This window comes from Zootoca vivipara, chromosome 9 (assembly GCF_963506605.1).
Source record: "Zootoca vivipara chromosome 9, rZooViv1.1, whole genome shotgun sequence".
In the NCBI taxonomy this organism is placed as follows: Eukaryota; Metazoa; Chordata; class Lepidosauria; order Squamata; family Lacertidae; genus Zootoca; species Zootoca vivipara.
Genome location: NC_083284.1, coordinates 56676333 through 56700620, shown reverse-complemented (window position 1 = coordinate 56700620; position 24288 = coordinate 56676333). Strand labels below are relative to the sequence as shown.

Sequence of the window (24288 nt, the reverse complement as noted above, 5' to 3'; positions counted from 1 at the left end):
CAGTATCACTGGGGGAGAGAGTGTTTAACTTTCCCCCCTAAGCCATTTACCCATCTAAACCATACATCCCTCTGTCCCAAAACTGCCGTTTTACCATTGGAGGGAGAGGGGGGAAGAAGGGATATATGCATGTTTTTCCTTGTGAAGCAAATGTGAGTTCATGGGTGGGAGGTCCGGATTGCGAAGGGAAACAATAAAGCGCCGTGCCCCCCACTTTGCAGGTCAGCTGTACTGACTGGACTTTGCATAAACCTTCCCTCCACCTGCCCAACAGATGCTCTGTAATTTCATTGCTTCCAGGTTAGAATAACCCATTCAATTGTCCAGTGTGCAACATGAAAAGCTTTGCTTTGGCTAAGGGTATGTTAGCTTCAGAAACAATGCAGCCCCTACCTATGAATTAGGTATGCTATCAGATTTCACCTTGAAATCTAGGGCAAAATATTGTCATAAAATATAAAAAGGGAGCATGTGTGGATAATCATTCGAGATACTCAACCTTTTGGCTCAGGTCCTCAGCACTAATGCCAGACCCTAAAATCATCAATCCGAGTTGTGCTTGCTTCATTTGGACAACATGCAGAAGATTTAAAAATCACACTTCTTTTGCAACTACAGAAATCCCATGATTTGCAGTGATCTTGCATTTACAAAACTGCAACACTGTCCCTTTCCCCCCTGAATTTACAGCAAAGATGGCCATGCTAAAAATCACATATGGTTTGCAGACGTTTGCGGATCGGGAACTCTTTGACCTCATTTTAGGGTTAGATAGTAGCTGATGAAAAGCAGCAAATTGAAAACAGCCAGAAATACTTTCTGCAGATCACATACTTGATCCATGCCATTTATTTGTTTGTTTATTTAGTCTGCGTATTTGGAACCCACCCTTCGCCCTACAAAATCAACCCAACAATTTTAAACACAATATAAAACATCCATTAAAACCGCAATATAAAACCCGTGAATTAAAATGGCAATCAAGAACAGCAGTTCCTCAGTATGTGGGGGCAGGGGATAGTATGCTCATTTCATTCCCATCTTCCACCTCCAAAATGTTATTGAAAAGCATATAATAATGGAACCAGGTACACCTCAGAGAGATGTGCAGATCTTTAAGAACAAGAAAATTAGTGTTTGCCTTTAAAGCACATAAGGTGATATTGGAAAATAGAATGAAATAACTAGTGGGCTACAATACATGCAGGAGGGGCCAAAGTGCTGGGGCAGAGCCATGCGGTTTTTCCAGGCACCAGCTTCACAGGAGCTTAGCTGGATGGAACTGGGGTGGGCCAGGGCAGCAGCCAGTGTGTCGATGATGATGATGATGATATATTTATACCCCAGCCACTCTGGGCAGCTTCCAATAGAATATTAAAAATACAATCAAACATCAAACATTAAAAACTTCCCTAAACAGGGCTGCCTTCAGATGTGTTCTAAAAGTCAGATAGTTGTTTATTTCCTTGACATCTGGTGGGAGGGTGTTCCACAGGGCGGGAGCCGCTACCAAGAAGGCCTTCTGCCTGGTTCCCTGTAGCTTCATTTCTTGCAGTGAGGGAACTGCCAGAAGGCCCTTGGAGTTGACCTCAGTGTCCTGGCAGAACAATGGGGGTGGAGACGCTCCTTCAGGTATACTGGGCCAAGGCCGTTTAGGGCTTTAAAGGTCAGCACCAAGGCTTTGAATTGTGCTCGGAAACGTACTGGGAGCCACTGTAGGTTTTTCAGGACCGGTGTTACGTGGTCTTGGCAGCCACTCCCAGTCACCAGTCTAGCTGCTGCATTCTGGATTAGTTGTAATTTCCAGGTCACCTTCAAAGGTAGCCCCACATTGCTGTAGTCCAAGCAGGAGATAACTAGAGCATGCACCACTCTGGCGAGACAGTCCGCAGGCAGGTAGGGTCTCAGCCTGCGTACCAAATGGAGCTGGTAGACAGAATTGTGGAGACACAGAATTGACCTGTGCCTCCATGGAGAGCTGTGAGTCCAAAATGACTCCCAGGCTCTGGAAAGTTCTGACCTTTCCATCGTCCTCCTCACAGGTAAGCTGTAGCAATGATGGTGTTTAGAAGACAGCTCCATGGCTCTGCCCTACCGCACTAGCTGCTACTGATTCCATGTTGCCAACTTGACTTCTCATAGTGCTTCTCAGATGCTGTGGGGGGTCAAGCTAGAAGAACCTTCTTGACCTTCGTGTCAAGCCCCGAACCTTCTGTTTGCAAGCATGTGATATCCTACTAAGCTTTTTGCTGAAAGATTCTGTCATGGTATCCATCTGGATTCACCTGCCCTTCCCCCTGTCATGGACGCAGAGGAATGGTGAAAGGAACCAGCTGGGGCCCAACCAAGGAAGGGCAGAAGGCTCAGAGCCAGAAGAGTGGTGGTGGGACAACGACGAGTGGTCAGAAGGAGAAGGGTGGGAAGAGGAAGTGTCAGAAACTGAGAATGGTAACAGGGCTTTGTGAGCTGGAAGAGTCTATGGCAGAGGGAAGTCAATAATCTGAAGCTGGCAAGTGGGAGGAAGCAGGTCAAGATGTAGATACAAGACAGGCTGGTGTCACAGGGATCTTCCCCTCCTGCTGCAACAAGCTCCCCTCTCCCCCGGCTGCCAGAACCAGGAGAGGCATGAAAAGGGGCAGAGCAGAGATTGGCTGCAAGCAGGCACAGTCTCTGATTGCTTGGAAGAAGCCCTGGAGAGGAGACGACATAGAGAACTTTGGGGAGGTGGGGACCTTTTGTCTCAGCAACTGATTTCATGGTGTAAGACACACAGGGAATGAGCTCCTGTGCTCATTAGGCCTGACACTCAGCCAAGTCTGTGTTTTTGCCAATAAAGAGTTAACTCTGACTTTGAGCTGTGGGATTTACTGACCAACAAGCTCTGTGACACACGCCCCACATTGGTTCTGATCACCTGACCCCACCGGCCTTTGAACAAATATTAGTGATATTTGAAATAATCTTATCTTGCCCGACTGATCATTTCTAAAGCATTCCAAGGGAAATCTCTGAAGACACATCTTCATTTCATTTGTAAAGGCAAAATAGTACTTGGTATGTTTTTAAAAGAGAGGCTGAGCCAATTATCTACTGTTTTCAGGTTCACACTCTTAGCTCCAGGATTAATAAAATAATGTAGCGTGCTATAAATATCATGTGGCTTTTTCTACTGTAGTTGCGTATCAAAAAGGGGAGATCACATAAGGTTACAAGTTTCTTTGAAACAGTATCTGCAGCCTCACTGTGCCTATTGTTTGAAAGTTTACAGACTTGTTTTTCCACTCAATGTTAAGCTACTGGCCTTATGTTTGACATCTTCTTCCATATACAAAAGAATACCAAAAACATTTTTGTTACACCATGTCTTTGCAGTACTACAGAAAAATCTACAGTTTGAAAGGGAATGGGCTAGAATCATAGAATTGTCGGAAGGCACCCCAAGGGTCATCTAGTTCAACCCCCTGCAATGCGGGAACCTCAGCTGAAGCATCCATGACAGATGGCCATCCAACCTCTGCTTTAAAATGTCCAAGGAAGGAGAGTTCATAACCTCCCAAGGGAGACCGTTCCACTGTCGAACAGTTCTTACTGTCAGAAAGTTTTTCCTGATGTTTACTTGTAACTTGAAGCCATTGGTTTGAATCCTACCTGTCACGGAGGGAGCGTTGCGACTACTCTAAAGTAACGACTCTCCAAACTGTTGCCTTTTCATGCTTTTATTGTGTGCAGGCCATTTACAGTGCTAGAGCTGTACAGGGTACATGTTCTCAGTCTGACCCAGAACCCTGGAGTGACGCTTCCCGCGTTTTCTTCCAACATAAGAGTCTGGGCACCCCAAATCTCCTTCCGCGTTTCCTCCTGCGTAATTCCGGAACCGGAGGGGAAAAGGGTCTCCTTTCCATGTTTTCCTTCTCCCCCCCCCTTTCTCCCACTCTCTCTTCCTCTCTCCCGTGCAGCAGAGGCTCTGCTATCCTGCCAGAGCCCCTGTCTCTGACTTCCTCCTTCCCCACTGGACTCTTCCCCCTCCCCGCTGGCTCCGCTGCTGGTGGAAGAGCTGCTCCTCAAGATGGGAGGGACTGCTCTGTACTGTTTCCCCCTCACACTACCCTTCAGAGCAGGAGAGAACAAGCTTGTTCCCTCTTCCATGTGACAGCCCTTGAAATATTTGAAGGTGACTATCAGGAATCCTCTCAGTCTCCTTTTTTCCAGGCTAAACATACCCAGCTCAACCATTCCTCATAAGGCTTGGTTCATAAGGCTTGGTTCCAGACCTTGGACCATCTTCCTAGTGATCACTTGTGGGAGGGCCTGTAGTTCAGTAAGGCATTTGCTTTGCATTCAGATGTTCCCTGGTTTGATCTCTAGCATTTCCAGATAGGTCTGGCAATGACTCCTGTCTGACACACTGGAGAACAAACCAATACTGAACTTGATGGAATGGACCAGTTATCTGACTTCCTATATTCCCCCTTGCCTACTCAACTTTATATAACACATTTTTCCGTGTGTAAGACAACCCCTATTTTTTGAGCCCAAAATTAATAAATAATTAATTGCAACATTCCGTGTATAAGATGACCCCCAATTTTAAACTTTAAAAAATGGGGAAAATATAACCTTATACATGGAAAAATACAGTATTTTTCACTTAGCATTTAACATCTCCGTGAACAAATGTGATGAGTGAATTTTTTGTGGACTAGCTGGCCCTGCATGTGTTGCTGTGTGTTATTCTGTGAGATGGAGGGTAATAGCCCCTCTTCAGATTCCTCTGAGCCTCAGAGTCCCCCTGAGCCAAGGCAAGATACTGTGGAGAGGGCAGGTTTCATCCCTGTGTCTCCCCCCACCCTGTTCTGACCCATTACCTATCCCTGCCCTCTATTCGGGCCCCCATCCCCCCAGGCAGGCCCCTACCTCCACTTAGCAATGTTGGGCCTTGTTGCTGGAAAAGGCCTGTTTTCAGTTGGTTTGGCCTTCATGGATGTATGTGAGTGGTGGATCTCGTGGTGGAGGTGGGGTTTGTGGGTGTGGTGTAGATTTCACAGGAAGGGAGTGGGTGTAGGAGGAGGAGCTGAGGGAATAACGCCATTTGAGGGCGCTGTTTTAGTTTGTGGAAAAGTAGGTCTGTACCTTTGCAGGTATGCGATGTCAGCAATCCGAGGTTGTGCGAACACTCGGGAAGTGGCATGGATCGTTGTGTCCAAATTTCAGCGCGATTGGTCAAGCGGTTTCGGAGAAAAGTGGAGCCCACAGTTTCACCATTTTTACATTATTGTAGGGACCCAGGTGGCGCTCTGGTTAAACCACTGAGCCTAGGGCTTGCTGATCAGAAGGTTGGCGGTTCGAATCCCTGTGATGGGGTGAGCTCCAGTTGCTTGGTCCCAGCTCCTGCCAACCTAGCAGTTTGAAAGCACGTCAAAAATGCAAGTAGATAAATAGGATCCGCTACAGCAGGAAGGTAAACGGCGTTTCCATGTGCTGCTCTGGTTTGCCAGAAGCGGCTTTGTCATGCTGGCCACATGACCTGGAAGCTATACGCCGGCTCCCTCGGCCAATAATGCGAGATGAGCGCGCAACCCCAGAGTCGGTCACGACTGGACCTAATGGTCAGGGGTCCCTTTGCCTTTTTATATAGATTGTGTCTGCTGAAAATATGCCAAGGGTACAATGGAAGTCCAACAGCTTTCAAATGCAGGCCATTCTAATCAATTCCTCACTCATCCAGAAGGAAGAGGCTCTCGTTAATCCAACCTTCATCACCAGATACTGATTTGTCTATAGAAAGCCCTTAATGGTTTCATTGCCACAGAACTGGGGTGAGGGACCTGTGGCCTTTCATGTGTTTTGAGACTCCAACTCCACCTCATAGGCCCCAGCTAGTATGGTGAATGTCAGTTATGATGGAAGTTGCCATCTAAGAACAGATGGTGGGCCACAGACCTTACATCCTTGCTCTATGGCAATGAAGTCATTAAGGGCTTTCTCTACAGATTATCCTCTTCCTACCACAAGAGCCTGGCGTGCTCTGGTCCATGGGGTCATGAAGAGTCGGACCCAACTAAACGACTAAACAACAACACCACAACAAAACACCAAATCACCCCTCGAAACCTGATGAATGGTTAGAAGGCAACTAGAACAGCTCCTTGGTTGTCATAGTGGCCACAAGTTCCTGAGCAACACTCAAGAAGGAAGTGGCCTTGTCATCACAATAGATGAAACTCACAAGAACTAAAAATTTGAGGTTTTCCTCTTTTTTAAATTAATTTTTTATTAAATTTAACAGTTTTTTACTCATCACAATAAGATTATCTCAGCAAGAAAGTAAAATACAATTCCCATCCCCCAACCCAACCCACGACTTCGCTCAACTCCCTCTTCTGGTTCATTACATATTAACGTCTCCTACTTGTTTTAATATATCTTAATACAGTAATGCATTCTTTAAATTGAATATTGTTCTGATCTTGTCATTTTTATATTATAATTATTTTCAGGTTGACTCTTACACTTTCTTATTTTCTAATTGTTACATCTTAATATCTATATTTGTTTTGTTAGCTGTAAGTGTTTAGTCAAATGTTTATTTATTTTTTAGGTTGGCAAAACTTGGGGCTTTCCAGTACCACTTTTCATTCAGGAGTCTGTTAGGCATTGGAATGATTGGAATCGTGCTCATACATTGATAAAAGATCTGTGGTGGGTGCCAGCACAAAATGGCTGCCATGGGCAGCGAAACAAAAGAGAGAGAGAGAGGTGAATACCGTGTTTCTCATATTATAAGACACATCTTATATTTATTTTTTCCTGAAAAAAACACAGCATGGCTTATTTTCAAGGGATGTCTTATTTTTTAATTAAGTACCGGTACCTGTACAGACCACAGACCTGCTCCCACCGGGTCTTCGCGCGCGGCAGGCAAAGGCTGCAGCCGGGTTCTGGGGCTGCGCGCGCTGCGCGCTGAGGCTGCAGCCAGGTCCCGGGTGTCTGAGCGCAAAGGCTGCAGCCGGGTCCTGGGGCTGCGCGCTGAGGCTACAGCCGGGTCCCGGGTGTCCGCGCACGGTGTGCAAAGGCTGCAGTCAGGTCTTGGGGCTGCGCGTGCTGTGGCTACAGCCGGGTTCCGGATGTCCGCGCGTGGTGCACAAAGGCTGCAGCCGGGTTCTGGGGCTGCACGCGCTGCGCGCTGAGGCTGCAGCCTGGTCCCGGGGGTTAACGCAGCAGCAGCAATCCTTATTTGCCACAGACCTGCTCCCACCACCCGGTACGGCTTATTTTCGAGGTATGCCTTATATTTTTCCACCTCAGGAAAATCCTGCCATGCCTTATTTTGTAGGGATGCCTAAAAATATGAGAAACACGGTACTCCCACAAAAAGGCACCTGATCCGAGTGCTTAAATAAAATACTGAAGCATAGCCTTGATTAGTAGCTGCATAGATCAGTGGTAATGCCTCAGCCTTGCATGCAGAAGGTCACAGTTTCAACCCCTGGCATCTCCATATAGGGTTGGGAGAGACTACCAGTCTGAAACCCTGCTCCCAACCCGTGTAGACCAGGCATCCCCAAACTTCGGCCCTCCAGATGTTTTGCACTACAATTCCCATCTTTCCTGACCACTGGTCCTGTTAGCGAGGGATCATGGGAGTTGTAGGCCAAAACATCTGGAGGGCCGCAGTTTTGGGATGCCTGGTGTAGACTGTAGACAGTATTAGATTGACCAGTGTGCCTGACTCAGGATAGGGCAGTTTCCTATGTTTCTATCCCCCAAATACCTATAAAATTAGTTTTGGTACACCGTAAGTGAGTCAACAGTGTGCATACTTTGTGTGGCCTCAAAAACTTAATAAAACTCAGCATCAGCACTTCTTCCAAATTACAAGCAAATCAGCCAACGCAGCTCTGTCATACAGTTTGGCATTCCTTAAGAGAACTTGCCTCTTTGATTCTTGTTGCTAGAGCTTTTTTTATAAAAACAAAAAACAAAAACGACAACCTAAAATAACATAAGTTATTATGCTCCTTAGAAATTACCTCAGGAGCTCTGGTAGCATTTGTTATGTGAATAGTTAACATTTATTATTAATTGATACTCTAATTAAAGCCATGCCAGTGCTTTCCATTAGCTTACTCTCAAATTTTTACAGAGCTGTCTGTCTGGTTTTAATCAAAACCAAATGGCAGTCCAAGTTCCCAGGCTGGAGCAACTGGAAGGAAATCATTCAGAGGAGGCAGAAGAAAGCAGAAAAGATAAACAGCAGATAGCTTCACCAAATCTGTACAGAATAGAGGATGTAGATTCTGTGGGCTGCTCCAGAGATATGATTCAGGCACCCTGTCAAACTGGGAAAGAACAGTTACAAGTGTTTTATGTCAGCTGAGTTCTAATATGATCAAGATGGAGTCTGCCCTCATGCTTTCACAGCCCTGAATCTCTGACACTCTGGAGAATTCTCCGTAGAGGTAATGTCTTGTGTTTCTCTCTCTCTCTCTCTCTCTCTCTCTCTCTCTGCACACTGTTGTCTTTATATGCAAATGGCTCTCTGTTCTCATACCTCTCATTGGTTAAAATGCTCACTGGCAAAACTTTGCCTTTACCTTTTACTTGCGTATTTTATTCTCCCTGCATCTTGCATCTTTCTTGCCCTTTCCTCCTCATGCCCCGTTTGTGTGCTGGTAATTACTTGCTTGATACTCTAAAGAAAAACTGCCTTTGAAGAGTTGCAGTATATTAGCTGAAGCCAACTTTCCTAGCGATTTGCTTGTTTGTTGCTCGAGAGAGTAAAACAAAAATCTGAAATGCTTTCAGAGTTGTGTTTGCGTTTGGCATGGCGGGGGTGGGGTGGAGCCAATGAAATTCATATTACATAATGTGTGCATTAATGTGGGAATTGCCACAAATTAGGGAACAGGGTCCTTTCTCAAATCAGAGTTTTATTGTGCACTGTTTTGGGGTTTTCTCCTCTCTCTCTCTCTCTCTCTCTCTTTCACATGCCTACTACTCAACAGCAGGAAATACTTTTCAAGCAATCTGGGCCTGGTTCTGTGAGGCCCCCGTCTCACAAAACATCAGTCTGCATTTAGTAGACAGAAGTAACTGGGGAAAGCTTGGTAGAATTCCACTTAGACAAGGCTCCCTCCAGCTGCAGAACGTGTTTCGGTCAGAATCACACATATAGAGGAAAAGTGCTGAGAATAGAGCAATGATCTCAGCAATGAAATCTGAACTTTATGCTTAGTGGAGGTTGAGTCGGATTTTGGGTTCCCACCCCTTCCCTCTCTTTCTGTATACACAGGCAAAGTATTTAGAGAAGTAATTCTGGCTACTTCTACCTTCTTGTCATCTCTGTGAGGTAAACCTGGAAGGCTTCTTTTTAACTTCTTTTTTTGAGGGGGGAGGGAGCAGAATAAAGTTTATTTGAGATATACAGACATTTTCTGGAATCGGTTAAACAAAATGCCACTGCTCAGTTGCGAAGCTTCCTGCACTGAAGATTCGAACAGTGTAACTGAGATGAAAAAAGTCGCAGTAAGTGGATGATTGCATGCCGGCTGTGTCTTTTAACTCTTCTGTATGCAAGATCTGAAGCAAAACTTTGATTTCTAAGGTTTCCTTTGTAAAGATGCAAACGATATGCTGAAGTATCTGTTTATACGAACGACACTTGGAAGGTATTGACTTGTGTGTTTTGCAAAGGCTACAAAATCAAAAAAGGTGCCTAAATCTTCTCATTACCATTGTGATCAATAGGCAAAAATCAGCACCGAGCTGAAAACCACATCTCCCTTAGGTGAACACGCTGGTTTATATCAGCCGTATCTCTCTTGGGCTTGGTCCCAGAGAATTTTGTGATACAGGGATACTTGAAATGAGAATGGCTGGGCATGAAGTTACCAAATGTATCAATCAAGAAGCATCAATTGTCAGATGCATACTAATTAGAAATAAGAAAATGTTTTGTGACCATATATCCCAGTCATTTTAAGGTAAGGGACAATTGTCATAGAGAGAATATTGCCTCTGATGCAGCGTAAAGTTTTGATTCGGGACTCGGTGTGAATTCTTTCAAAGGGCAGAAAGTTGTTCCATATCAACTTTTTATGTGAAACCACTACAAAACCAATATTGCACAGCATATATAAACTGGAGCCACACAGGAAATACACATAAGACTCCTAATCAATGATGTATACTGGATTGATAAGGTGTTAGTATATCATATAGCATTAGCTGAATTGCTGGAAGATGCTTCAGACCATAACAGTGGCGTTTAAAGGCAGATGAAAGGTCTGGGTAATAATGCCCCTCAAATCCCATGCCCCTGTTTGCTTAATATGGGCAGAAAATGTATTACTCTACTCCCTGCACATTAAGGCTGCAGTCTGACACATACTTATCTAGGAGTAAGCCCCATTGAACTCTGGGAAGATACACATGGGATTCCATGGTAAAACAGTATTGATAGTGGACAGCTATTAGACCACTGCATGAACCAGGTGAAGAACATTTTTTTTCTGTCAATGCTGCAATGCCTCAGAGGAAATATTGCGGGGAGGGGGTTGCAAACACTGGGTGGGGCTAAAGCCAATGTGGACCAGGGCTAATTCCAAAGTGGGTGGGTGAGACCATCGCTTTTCTCTTCATTCTGTGACCCTGAGCTCTGTTACTTTTCTCCAGCCTATCAAGTGTTCTTGGTATTAAGCAGTGTATAGCTCCAGCTTCATAGAACATTGTGAAGACAATGATGAACTAGATGAACCAATAGTCTGACTTGGTGTAAGGCAGTTCCCTGGGATCCTACACTCGGGATAGTCCAGGGCTAAGCAATGTGACTCACTGAGTCAAACTCTGCCGCATGCTGGTTGTTGTGGGTTATGCTTCTGCCTCTTGCCTAGGATGGCACCCTGGGTCGGTTGCAAATTGTGTGGGACTCAGATAGTCCAATGGGCACAGAGGTTGGCACGGGCAGCAACTTCCTCATTCACTGCAGTGTTGATCTGAATGGTGCTTTCTATGTCCTTCTATCTGCAGCCTTGCACGGCACACCACGAAAACCATCTGCATGCAAGCCAGGAGGTTTCTAGTCCAAATCCTAGTTGGCCAAGACAGTTTAGGGCTTAGGATTTAGGGCTCACTGAGCAACAAGTGCATTCACATTTGCATGAGTTCGCTGTACTCTTAAGGATACATTACAGTTTCACACAAACGGTATTGTGAACCTTTGGGACGGAATTGGTGAATCTTCAGTTGCATAAAACTACCATTCTGCTGAACTGCAATGACTGCTGTTCTTTTTGTGTGTGCCCACCTGTACCTATTTGCCACATCTTTTCCTTTCTCCATTCCCTTCATGTATTCTGCTATTCTGTTAGTAGGTTTCAGACATCTTTCATATTGTAAGCCAGATAAATCATAATTGTAAATTGTAACCAGTGGAGGCATGCCAATGTACTTAGCTTGTGTAATTTATTTTGAATGTGCAATTTGGATTTCCTTGAGGCCAAATCTGAATTATTTTGGCATTATCTCGACACAGGCCTGAATCGTGGGAGCTTTCTCTGTAGAATGTGTAAAAACAGTTGGGGCAGTCTGTGGGTTGAATTCAATGTCATGGAAATAGATCCTGTTTGCCTGATGGAACAATCTCCCCTCTACTCCGCTATGTGCTGTTCTGGCGAATCTTCCACGTGCACCCCAAGCCAGTTGAGGGGCAGGGGCATGTGGTGGAAGAGCAGGGTACTACTGGGACTCTGCACTGGCTCTCGCTAGCACAACTATTTAGTTGACTCAAGTACTCAAGTTCTAGTTCTGCATTGAAGATGGGTATAGACAGACTGATTCAAAAGTTAGCAGAGAAGATGGTCAGCCATCATCTGTCTGCCAACCTCTGAATCAGTTTGTCTCTATCCTTCTTCAGCCATATGGGATATATGTCCTATGAGAAAAGACTGAAGGGATAGGATATGTTAAACCTGGGGAAGAGAAGATTGATGAGACACCTGATAACACTCTTCAAATACCTGACAGGCCGTTGCACAGAAGAGAGCAAAGACTTGTTTCTCTGTGAGCCTCGAGAGCAGAGCTTATGATACAGGATGGCAGATTTCAGATGAACATGAGGTGAGACCTCTTAATGAGAAGAGCAGTTGAATACTGGAACCCATTGGCTAGAGGCCTGGGGGGCTCCCTTCATTTGAGATCTACAAGGAGATGCTAAAAAGCCATCAGTTTGTGGGTGCTCTAACTCTGGATGTCCTGCATTGCATGAACTGGAAGGACAACTGGGAGGAAGAGGAGGAGGAAGGGGATCCCGGTGAGGGGTGTAGCCAGGACTGGGACACACCAGGGCAAGCTGGGGTTGATGGAGAGGTTGGTGTAGGTAGGAAGTACTCACAGGGTGACAGAGGATGACAAGGAAATGATGGTCAGTGCACAGAAACCAGAGAAGCAGGACCCATCACCAGAGCCAGAGAGGTCTCTGTCCCCACAAACATGGTGTAGGTAGCAATGGGAGGGTTGCTCCAGGAGGCTGAGGCAGGCAAGGGCCCATAGCCCAGCTCCCTAGCTGGCCAGGTGGCGCTCGCTAGCTCTGAGAAGAGGGGTGTGATTCCTTAGCTCAGGCATGGCCAAACTTGGCCCTCCACCTGTTTTTGGACTACAAGTCCCATCATCCCTAGCCAACAGGACCAGTGGTCAGGGATGATGGGAATTGTAGTCCCACAACAGCTGGAGGGCCAAGTTTGGCCATCCCTGCTTAGCTGAAGTAGGCTTGGAACAGGTGAGGGTCACATGCCTCGTGAAGCCCAGAAAAGTACAAAAGGACAGCAGGGATGAGATGCTATGTCTGCTCAACATCAGCTTGGTTACTCCAGGATCTCTGTGGGACTGTGCTTTGGTTTTGGACTTTGGACATGTGGGTTGGCCCTGGACTGGGGACTTGAAATAGTGACTTGCCACCAGGTACGCCATGGGTTCAGGACAATTGATCAAGGGGCTGATTCTATCCTTTGCCTGAAGTAGTGAAAAGAATCTCAGATAGTAAAGCTGGAAAGGTTAATACTTTGGAGAGTCACTGCCAGCCCATCTTATTGGGTTAAGTGGGCCAAAGCTTCTCAATTTAAAGCAGTTTCATATGTTGATGTGAGTCTTTGTTGCAAGGAAATAGTGCACCCCCTGTGATTATAGGGGATGCCAACTTCATCCCTCCTCCAGTTCAATGATAACTGCTCAGGATACACACACACACACTGCATTTGGAGATTGCTGGTTAATTGTGGTTCTCACCTCCATCTGCAACTATCCCATGCATTTGCATGGCTTCTGGTCAAGACCCCGCCATATCAGATGCTTTTAACTTTTGGTTTTTATTTTTATTTTACTTTCCAGTGGATAAGCGCTCATGTAGCTCTTTACAAGAAAAGAGTGTGATGACGGAAAAGGTCATGCTCTCTCACAGTAGCACTTACCTATATTATAAATGGCATTGATATGAAATTATCTGCGTTTAATGGATATGTGCTCCCTCCCTTGACACTAAATGCACCTCTCCCCTCATACAGAGCTAATAATATTAAATGGGCAAATAGTCTTTCCCCTGCAAGGACAGTCTTTGGTAGCAAGTCTCTCCTCATCCCTGATGCTCAGACATTTATTACCTCCTGCCCCCTCTTCTGGAGCAGCTATGATGGGGAGAATAGAAGCATTCCATTTTCAACTAACTTTGTTGTTTAGTCCAATGGTTTGTCCAACTATGGTTTCAACAAACAAGCCAAGATCAACCCAAGCTTTCTGATTCGGAATGGTTGAGATAAACTGTAACTAAACTAGCCACAGTTTCCAGTTCTGACAAGGGTGGAAGCAGATGCTTCCAATCTCCTGATCACGGCCACACCTAGAGAAAAGGGAGGATTGCTGGATGTTGCTGGATTTCTGTGCAGTCCCCTGGGTAGTGAATCATTGAAATGCAGGTGGCAGTTTCTCAGAGAAGTACATCCAGACTCTGGATTTGCTCCACCCATCCAGGCCATCAGAAAGATTGTAAAAATGCTTCTTGTTCCAGATGAGCCTTGCTCAAACACGGTCTTCGTGACCTCTGGCATGTTCCCATCTTCTCGAATTCTGGGCTCTTGGATTGCTCCTCAACCGTCCCTCCTGGTTTCTGCTTCTGTCTCCTCCATACCTGAGCATGGCCAAGCTAGCCATGACGCAATGGCCTTGGGCAACAGGCTCCACAGAGGCAGCAGATCTGACCTCCAGGGAATGCGTCACCCTCTGCTGCTGACAAGGAGGCAGCAATAACTGCAGTGCATTCCTTGGAGACCAGATCTGCCACCTCCTCAGAAGCTTCCCACAATGCCGCCTCTACAGCGGCCTCTTGATGAACAGGAGGCACTGCTGGTCTCCCCCTACCCTAGTTTCTGGTGTAGATTGTCCACTCACCCCTACTTCCCATTTTGTGTAATTCCTCAGGTGCCAAAGTGTCGCAAGCTGGCCCTGCTCATGGCTCAGCCCATAGGGAGCAGGCTCATGTATGTAATAGTAAACTATGAATTAGCAATACATTCAAAACAGGCCATGGCTGAAGCATAAGGGTTTGGGACATACCCTCCAACTCCCAGATTGAAAAATCCGGGATCGGCGGCGGCGTGGCACCAGAAGTCGCTTCTATGTGGCGGCATGGCACCGGAAGTCGCTTCTACGCATAGAAGCGACTTCCGGTGCTGGCGCCACCAGATTTCCTGTGCCCAGACATGGGTAGAGCGGCACCGGAAGTCGCTTCTACGCATGTCTGGACATGCGTAGAAGCGACTTCCGGTGCCGGCGCTCCCCGTGTCTGCATGTCTGGGCACCGGAAATCGCTTCTGTGCATGTCCAGACATGTACAGACAGCCAGGAGCTGGGACATGGCCACCAGCAGGAGCTTTACGGGATATAATCAATTCGGGATAACAGTGGGAAACGGTAACAAAATACAGGGGTTTCCCACAAAAGCAGGAGACTTGGCAGCTATGGTTTGGGAATTGCTAGCACTAGGAGCAAATTGGGGTCACAAAGGGTCGGACACGACTAAACAACTAAACAACAACAACAACAGGAGCAAATTGACTATTGTTACAGGGCAGAAGGGAAGCGCCCTCATGGCTTTGTATGCATAGCCTCCAACATTCCTCAGATGAAAATAGGGACATTTCTCACTCCACTCCAACTGACCCTCCTCAACCCTCTATTTTCTGTACCCAACCCCTGCAGAGCATTTCCTCCACCACCTCACCAGCAGGGCACAACACACATACTCTCCACCATCCTGAGAAAACCCATTAATCCCAATTTTATTTCAGAATTCCGGTACTATCCAAGGAAAATTGGGACACTTGGAGGGTATGAATATGTATAAGTAGCAGTAATGTATATGTACATGCAGCAGAAATGCTTAAAGGGCTAATTTCACCCAAACAACATTTTCCATTGGCTATGTCCTCTCGTAGCGGCATTCCGTTTCGCAAAGTTCCCAGGCATCAGCATTTCTTCACTTGCATGAAAATGGGGAATTCTGGCCTTCCTTACTGGAAATGTTAGCTTAAGCCTCATCTCCACGAAGCAGCAAAGTCCATTTTGGCAACTGTTTTCAGTCATCAGTTACTTCAAATTGGTTTTATTAAAGGGTTTAGCTGTTAGTGTAAATGCTGTGAATACATTCCTGCCCTGTTTGGAATACATGCAACAGAAATATTTGAGAACCAAATGTCAATAGTGTTTTTGGTAATGATGTGTAGTACAGTTCTCTCCCAGCCATGCTACAGTGGGGCCATTTTCAATGTCAAGTCGACACAGGTGATGACAACAGTTGCCAGCAATGTTTCAGTTCCTTGGTGCATCATAAGACCACATTGTACAAGTTTAGGAAGCATATGCCTAAATAAGTACAGACTTAGGACGCGCACACAAATAAATTGATTTCAGCAACTGGGCACATGCAGGTGTGAGCTTTTACCATTCGGTTATGATTTAGTATTTCTTTTGGAATACATTGTGGCCAGCGTATTCTAAGTGCTTTTACCTTGATAGACATTCAAAGGAGCTTGTAGCTACAGAGTCAGTTTTAATCCTAACTGAGTTCCTATAGAAACTGGTGAAATAATAATATGTATTTTTTGTTAGTTTGTTAAGGATACTGAGAATTGTATCTCTATAAGTTCCTAGGTTTCTTTGGGGGGAGTCACACGCTTTAAATGTCTGCTGGGTGTGCTTTATATGCATAGTGTGGTTCTTCCCACACACTAGGAAACACAAACATTCGCCACAGTTGATAGATTTAGGGGATTTCCAGACTATCGCTATTTTGCAGGAGCAATTCTAGCACAAACCAGGACTTTTGATTTGCACAGATGAAGTGGATTAAAATGCTCTGCCTCCCCTATAGGGTGTGCTGAGTGTGCCCAGGCACCCCCTAATGCTTTCCCCACAAAAGTGGCTGTGGGCTCCCTAAATGTTTTTTACACTGGCAACGGGGAGGACTCCTACTTCAAGGGTGGCTCGGTTTTGTGTGTGTGACAGGAATCGCAGCGGGAGCGACAGTGGGGAGCTTGTTCCCCAGATGCATGCACAGTGTGGGGTGGGGTAGGGGGGTGTTTCTCTCAGTCTCTGCCTTTGCAGAGGAAGAGGTGCAGAGTCAGCCTGGGGTCTTGCCTCAGAGATGACTCAGAAGCTATAAAGCATAGGTAACAACCAGGGTAAGGATGTATATGGCATGAGCTGAAAGGTTGGGGTCGCTTGAGGTGTGTGCCTCTGGCTCCACCCCTTATTTTATCCCCTCCCCCTTTGTGTGTATGTGTGGACACATACGTATCTCTCAGTCTGCTTTTCTCCTGCCTTACTCTGACTCTCTTTGTTGGGCTGTATAGTGAGAATGGTGTTGTCATTTAAATAAATTCCCTAGGTGCACACCCTAACGAAACGTGCTGTGCACAACTATGGGCTAACGGGAAGCAGTGTTTAAACATCTTGCAAGCAAATCAGGATGAAGGCTGCTCATTGTCATATGACCACCACCACCACCCCAAACCAATCAGAATGAATGCTCAATAAAGACCAGATATAAAATCTAGCTTTGATGTCAGCATTGTACAAGCAAATCAGGGTGAATGCTCAATAAACAGATTGTATGGAAGGGCCCACATAGACAGGCACACAGAGAGTTTGATGATCCAAGCTCTAGGCAGGTATTAGTATGAATGTGTAGGGGAGGGGAGAAAAGTGGAGATGAAGCAGGGGCACTCTTTCAAGCCTCACCCACCCACAAACACCCCTGTGTGCACTATCTCCATCAAAGAGGGAGTTTCTGAGATTCTAAGTGTGTCTCCAAAAATGAACACACTTCCAATAATGAACAAGATTCCAAGCATGTACAGCTGGTACATGTTGGCATCGGGTTGCATGTCTATCCCTGGCTCCTCTCTGCTTTTAGCCCAAAAGAGTGGAAGCAAACTGCACCATCTCAAAAGTTAGTGCTGTTTTGGCGCCCGTTCTGGTGTGTCTCAGGATAATGCAGGGAATCTGGATGCTGCAGGTAAACAGGCTCCCTGATATGCCTCCCACCACCAACAGGGCGGTGATACGAGGGGAGCTTTCCACCACCCCACTGAGAAGACTCCAGCAGTAGACATGCCATCACATCTCCCTCTCCACCATTTGAGCAGCTATTCCTTTGCAGCCTATGGTCCCTCAGCTGTCCTGCTGGGAAACATAGGCTCGACCCCTTAATCTACACTGTTTTCATTATTTTAAAATGAAATATGACTCTCCAGTTTTATCTTTCTATTGGCTACCCAGTTAGAAACATGAGCTATTGCAATGTCAAATAAATGCATTGCCGTAGAAGCTCTACATCCAAAAATGAAAACAGAGATCTGTTGCCCATGTATATATAAATGTATGTATTTAATCGAGATGGAAATAACACATTCACCACTCTCCTGTTCTTGACCTTTGACCACATGGGCATGCATGAATGTCGGAGACTGTGCTGCACGTCACTTCAGAACTAGAGCTTCCAGAAATTCTCCTTAAACTTGACACCGGCGCACTGTCAGCCTCTAGGGAATTGTTTATCCTGTCTTACCTTATATTTCCTGTCTGCATGTAATAAAATGAACCATGCTACTGTTGTCTGGCTGACTGACTTGTTTATGCAGTGGGCTGAATTTCTCTTGATGGACACTTCGGGTGTGAAACTATTTAACCGTAATTATTTATTTCAGCATTTAGCAAGGGTACAGCAGCTGGTAAATGTTTGGATGTAGCCATCTCCTTGGAAGCATAAACTCAGTTTACAGAAGAGAAAGAAAACAACAGCAGTTATTTTAGACAGTAACTCTCTTTGTCTGGTAGATGTTAAATTTGCTATTAAATTACCAGTGTAGATAAGGTTTATTTAGCAATACACCTGCAGTTTCCGATTTAATCCGTACCCAAATCATGTGCTACAGATTAGACTGAAATGCTGAGAGTTGCCTCCAGACCACCCAGTGAGCTTCATGAGTTAGCAAGTGTTTGAACCCTGGGCCAAACAAGATATAACACCACCACAATGTGACAATTTCCCTTGGAAGTGACTTGGAAGCTGCAGATAGTGCAAAATGCAGCAGCCAGGTTATGAAGCAGATCAGCCAGTGAGAGCCATATCACTGAATGGAAAGGAGTTGCATTGGCGCCCAGCACACTTTCCTGAATTTATGGCACTGGTGGTGGTTTCTAAAGCCTTGAATGACATGGGTCCTGAAGCAGTGTTTCTCCCTATATGGTCTTGCCTGATCTGACAAGGAGGCTCTTCTCAATGTCCCACTTCCAGGATTTTTGTTTTATGCAGAAGGCCTTCTGTTATGGTACCCCATTTGTGGAATGCCCTTGCCTCTGAGATATGGCTGCCACTGGTGCTTTTTCCATACCAAATTCTACATTATAAGGACAAAGCAGGGCTTCACGTACTGGCAGCCTGGATTCAAATCCCCCCTCCCTTTCCATAACCTGACTCACCCCGTATCTTAATGCCATTACCATGTGAATTTACCCAGCAACTCTACCTTGCTAGCTGTGAAATGGAGTTGAGGAAATGCATAACATAATGATGTCAAGACATGTCATAAACCTATTGGAGGCAGGGTCACGACTGTTCGACTAATTTTGCTTTGTTTGTAATTATGCAGTTATTATTTTTCATATTGAGCATAGCTTTACTATGGAAGACTGCATACAAATGAAATGATGTATGTATTGTCAAGAGCTGCAGATTTCAGCAGAATCCCGTTATTTCTTTGTGCTTACGCCATGCATAGCAAAAGTGAGTTTTGCTCATTCCCTATTTATCAGGTCCTTTTTCATTGCTCCTCCTTTTTGGCTACATCTTTCCTTGAGAGAAGGTTTCGTTTCACCATCCTCATCCTCATGCAGCCGGCAGTGAATTCTGTTAACCCTTGCGCATGCAAGCTCCTCTTCTTCAGCTTTGCAGACGTGGAAAATATGTTTGTGAAATGGGAGCAGGCTGGACTTAAAAGGGAGGTTAAAGGCCTCTGAGCATGCAGGCGCTCCGTTATGAAAGTCACTTTGTCAAGGCGTAATTTACGGAGGTTCAGTTGCACAGCTATAATTCTGCAATTCTTTCAGGCTGCCTCCTTTTATACCTTCAGGCATGTGATTTGTCAGGACAGCCTTGTGGTCTGGGTGTGCAATCAGAGCTTCCCTCGGTAGACTGAAATGACCCAGAACAAACTCGGTAGTTAATCTTCTTTATTGCTGAAATCAATAAGCAGATCCATGCTAAGTGCTGACAGTTCCTATGTAGGGAGTGAAAAGGAGAAGTGGCTGTTCCTTGAACCTGTAATATGTTACAACCCAGAAATTTCCTTTATTGTCATTGCTGTTATTTAATAAGGAGGTCCCCCTCTGATGGTGTATATATTTAAAAGGCATCATTTTATTTCCTTTCACCTAACGGGCCATGAAGAAATAGATATAGTCATGGCATATAGAATCTGTTTTTCCACATGCACTCATTTTACGCGTACACTTTAACATACATGGCTGCACAAGGATACATTACACATATATGTACCCTTCTCTCTCTTAGAGTTTTCAAAGTGATGCCGATATATAATTCCATTAACCATTCCAGTACAATAACCCTGTAAGGGAAGCCAGTAGTACTTTACCATCTTGCAAGGAGAGGCAGGGAAAAGATAACGGTTTGCATAAAGTGATGAAGCGAAATGGAAATTTGAGGTTTTTTTCTTAAGAAAACCAAATTTTTGAGCTTCTTTTAGGGAAATCTGAATTTATTTTTTACAAAAACACCACAAATACGCAATTTTACTTGCCTAAAATCCAGGACAAAACACCACCTTGCAGAAAACTAGGAGAGCATCATGTCGACTACCCCAGCTCCAAAGGGTTTGAAGCATTATTGCATTGTTATGTGTGATTTATTAATAACAAGGCCAGTGGAAGTGATGATATTCCAGCTGAACTATTTAAAATTTTAAAAGATGATGCTGTTAAGGTGCTACACCCAATATGCCAGCAAGTTTGGAAAACTCAGCAATGGCCAGAGGATTGGAGAAGATCAGTCTACATCCCAATTCCAAAGAAGGGCAGTGCCAAAGAATGCTCCAACTACCGCACAATTGCGCTCATTTCACACGCTAGCAAGGTTATGCTCAAAATTCTACAAGGCAGGCTTAGGCAGTATGTGGACCGAGAACTCCCAGAAGTGCAAGCTGGATTTCGAAAGGGCAGAGGAACCAGAGACCAAATAGCAAACATGCGCTGGATTATGGAGAAAGCTAGAGAGTTCCAGAAAAACGTCTACTTCTGCTTCATTGACTATGCAAAAGCCTTTGACTGTGTCGACCACAGCAAACTATGGCAAGTTCTTAAAGAAATGGGAGTGCCTGATCACCTCATCTGTCTCCTGAGAAATCTCTATGTGGGACAAGAAGCTACAGTTAGAACTGGATATGGAACAACTGATTGGTTCAAAATTGGGAAAGGAGTACGACAAGGTTGTATATTGTCTCCCTGCTTATTTAACTTATATGCAGAATTCATCATGCGAAAGGCTGGACTAGATGAATCCCAAGCCGGAATTAAGATTGCCGGAAGAAATATCAACAACCTCAGATATGCAGATGACACAACCTTGATGGCAGAAAGCGAGGAGGAATTAAAGAACCTTTTAATGAGGGTGAAAGAGGAGAGCGCAAAATATGGTCTGAAGCTCAACATCAAAAAAACCAAGATCATGGCCACCGGTCCCATCACCTCCTGGCAAATAGAAGGGGAAGAAATGGAGGCAGTGAGAGATTTTACTTTCTTGGGCTCCTTGATCACTGCAGATGGTGACAGCAGTCACGAAATTAAAAGACGCCTGCTTCTTGGGAGAAAAGCAATGACAAACCTAGACAGCATCTTAAAAAGCAGAGACATCACCTTGCCGACAAAGGTCCGTATAGTTAAAGCTATGGTTTTCCCAGTAGTGATGTATGGAAGTGAGAGCTGGACCATAAAGAAGGCTGATCGCCGAAGAATTGATGCTTTTGAATTATGGTGCTGGAGGAGACTCTTGAGAGTCCCATGGACTGCTAGAAGATCAAACCTATCCATTCTTAAGGAAATCAGCCCTGAGTGCTCCCTGGAAGGACAGATCGTGAAGCTGAGGCTCCAATACTTTGGCCACCTCATGAGAAGAGAAGAATCCTTGGAAAAGACCCTGATGTTGGGAAAGATTGAGGGCACTAGGAGAAGGGGACAAGATGGTTGGACAGTGTTCTCGAAGCTACGAACATGAGTTTGACCAAACTGCGGGAGGCAGTGGAAGACAGGAGTGCCTGGCGTGCTATGGTCCAGGGGGTCACGAAGAGTCGGACACGACTAAACGACTAAACAACAACAATGTGTGATTTATTATGATAAAATATCATAACTCGGTGGGCTTCACAATATTTTTTTGCAACATTGTGTTGTTTGTTTCCTATGCTTGCATAAATTCCATAATAAGTCTGCACAGCAGCCTCTTCTAATGACTCAGAAGCTTGGCACAGATCATCGTATCACGCGAGGCTCGTTGGAAAGATAGGCAGATGAGAAGGTGGCACGCAAGCCATAAGCAATCACTGACAGACATCCTTTGCATGCGGCCTTTGTGATGTGGTTGCCATCATGAACCCAAAGCACACAGACAGACACCTCTTTATGTGTACATCTATGGGCACATGCAATTCCAGATGATGTCAATCATACCAGGGAGGTCCCTGATTGGGATGTATTTTGCTACTTTGGCATGATTCATATTGGATCGAATGGTGCAAATGCACTCACACAAATCAAGTTTCCAACAAGCTGTTGGCATCCATCTGTCTTGAGAGACAATGGAGTGCACCTCCGAGGGAAATGTCAAACTAAAGTGACCTCCCTGGGGCGCAAGCCTGGGCAATATGTATGGAGGCCCTGAGCTGCCCAGTCAACAAGACACCCCCCCCCAGCAGCTAAAAAAGCCAATGCAATTCTGGGCTGCATCAATAGGAGTATAGCATCTAGATCAAGGGAAGTAATAGTACCACTGTATTCTGCTCTGGTCAGACCTCACCTGGAGTACTGTGTCCAGTTCTGGGCACCACAGTTCAAAAGGGATACTGACAAGCTGGAACATGTCCAGAGGAGGGCAACCAAAATGGTCAAAGGCCTGGAAACGATGCCTTATGAGGAACGGCTTAGGGAGCTGGGTATGTTTAGCCTGGAGAAGAGAAAGTTAAGGGGTGATATGAAATCCATGTTCAAATATATAAAAGGATGTCATATAGAGGAGGGAGAAAGTTTGTTTTCTGCTGCTCCAGAGAAGCGGACACGGAGCAATGGATTCAAGCTACAAGAAAGAAGATTCTACCTAAACATTAGGAAGAACTTCCTGACAGTAAGAGCTGTTCAGCAGTGGAATTTGCTGCCAAGGAGTGTGGTGGAGTCTCCTTCTCTGGAGGTTTTTAAGCAGAGGCTTGACAGCCATCTGTCAGGAATGCTTTGATGGTGTTTCCTGCTTGGCAGGGGGTTGGACTGGATGGCCCTTGTGGTCTCTTCCAACTCTATGATTCTCCCCTTCAGCCCCACTGATGTGGTCCAAAGGAAAGCTGAACAATATGTTTGGCACAAGCTTAGCTGCAGGAGTTGCTGGAAGGAGGCATACAAGATGCCATCCAACAGCCTTAGAGACTCCACTCTAGATCTGTGTAGGGTTTACCCCTTAGCCTTTTCTTCGCCCCAAGATATCCTGCAAGCAGGGCCAGCCCTACGGCCAGGCTGGGTGGCGCAGGGCGCCACGACACTGGCCCGCCAGGGGGGCGCCGGCTGCTCTGCCGCGCAGCAGCACCCTCAGCAGCAGCGCTGCGCGCTAAACCTGCCCGCCCGCCGTGCTGGAAAACGGGGGGCGGGGGGGCGCCGGAGAGATCCATCGCACCACGGTGCCAAGGCGCCAGAGGTGCTTAAGACGGCCCTGCCTGCAAGGCAGAAGAGATTTAAGACCAGAGTTTTTCTTCTCCTAGATGCAGTACCTTCCCTGGTTGACAAGCCTTATCTGCCCCTATTCAATTCAGGTTTCCAACAGCAAGCGTGCTATTTGGATAACCTATGAATTGGGCTACAGAGTCAGCAATGGTTTCTCCTGTCTTACTAGAGGACACCTCCATGCTGAAGATATCATTATTCAAGTGTGCTGGGACTTCCAAATTCAGGGACACTCGGAAACACAACGACCTGCAGAAAAATTGCTGGAACAACCCAAGGCCCATTAATCACACCAGTATAATGCTTATTGGGATTTTTTCCCCTCCATCTATATTTATGAATTGTTACAATGTTCTGGCTTTCTTATGACAGAATTGCAGAATCTTTTACTGTGTTCTTTGTTTGTTCACCTCTGAGTTATCTGTTCTCCACTTCATTCATCCATGTTTACAACAGACAGCTGCTTTAAGCAGATGAACAAGGCCAGTCACTAACTACCTATTAATCAGGCGGTTAAATGGATCATTTATATGTCACCTTTTATTTTGTACAGCAGCTGAGCTGTGATTGGGAACATGAAACCAGAACAAAACAATGGGTGGTTGACTTGATTACTAAGACTACAAGCCTATGCAAACAATTAAATTCCCTCTGGGTGAGTTTTCTCATCCTGGAGTGACTTGGGACTCAGCTACATTAGTAAAAAAAAAACCCAACATTTTGAATGCGTTATAAACATGCAACACC

General features: G+C 45.5%; 1 protein-coding gene across 5 annotated transcripts in view; it reads left to right on the top strand.

Moving 5' to 3' along the window:
* Positions 1-8200: 8200 nt before the first annotated feature.
* The window catches only part of DLC1 (DLC1 Rho GTPase activating protein), a 296053-nt gene continuing 279965 nt past the window's right edge, over positions 8201-24288 (top strand). For 3 of the 5 annotated variants that reach the window (XM_060278816.1, XM_060278815.1, XM_035114152.2), the window contains exon 1: positions 8201-8459. The gene's annotated coding sequence lies outside the window, so the exon portion shown is untranslated. Of the gene's footprint in view, positions 8460-9270; positions 9350-9370; positions 9526-24288 lie in introns of those variants that run through there. The other 2 variants (XM_035114153.2, XM_035114151.2) reach the window with 2 other exon arrangements.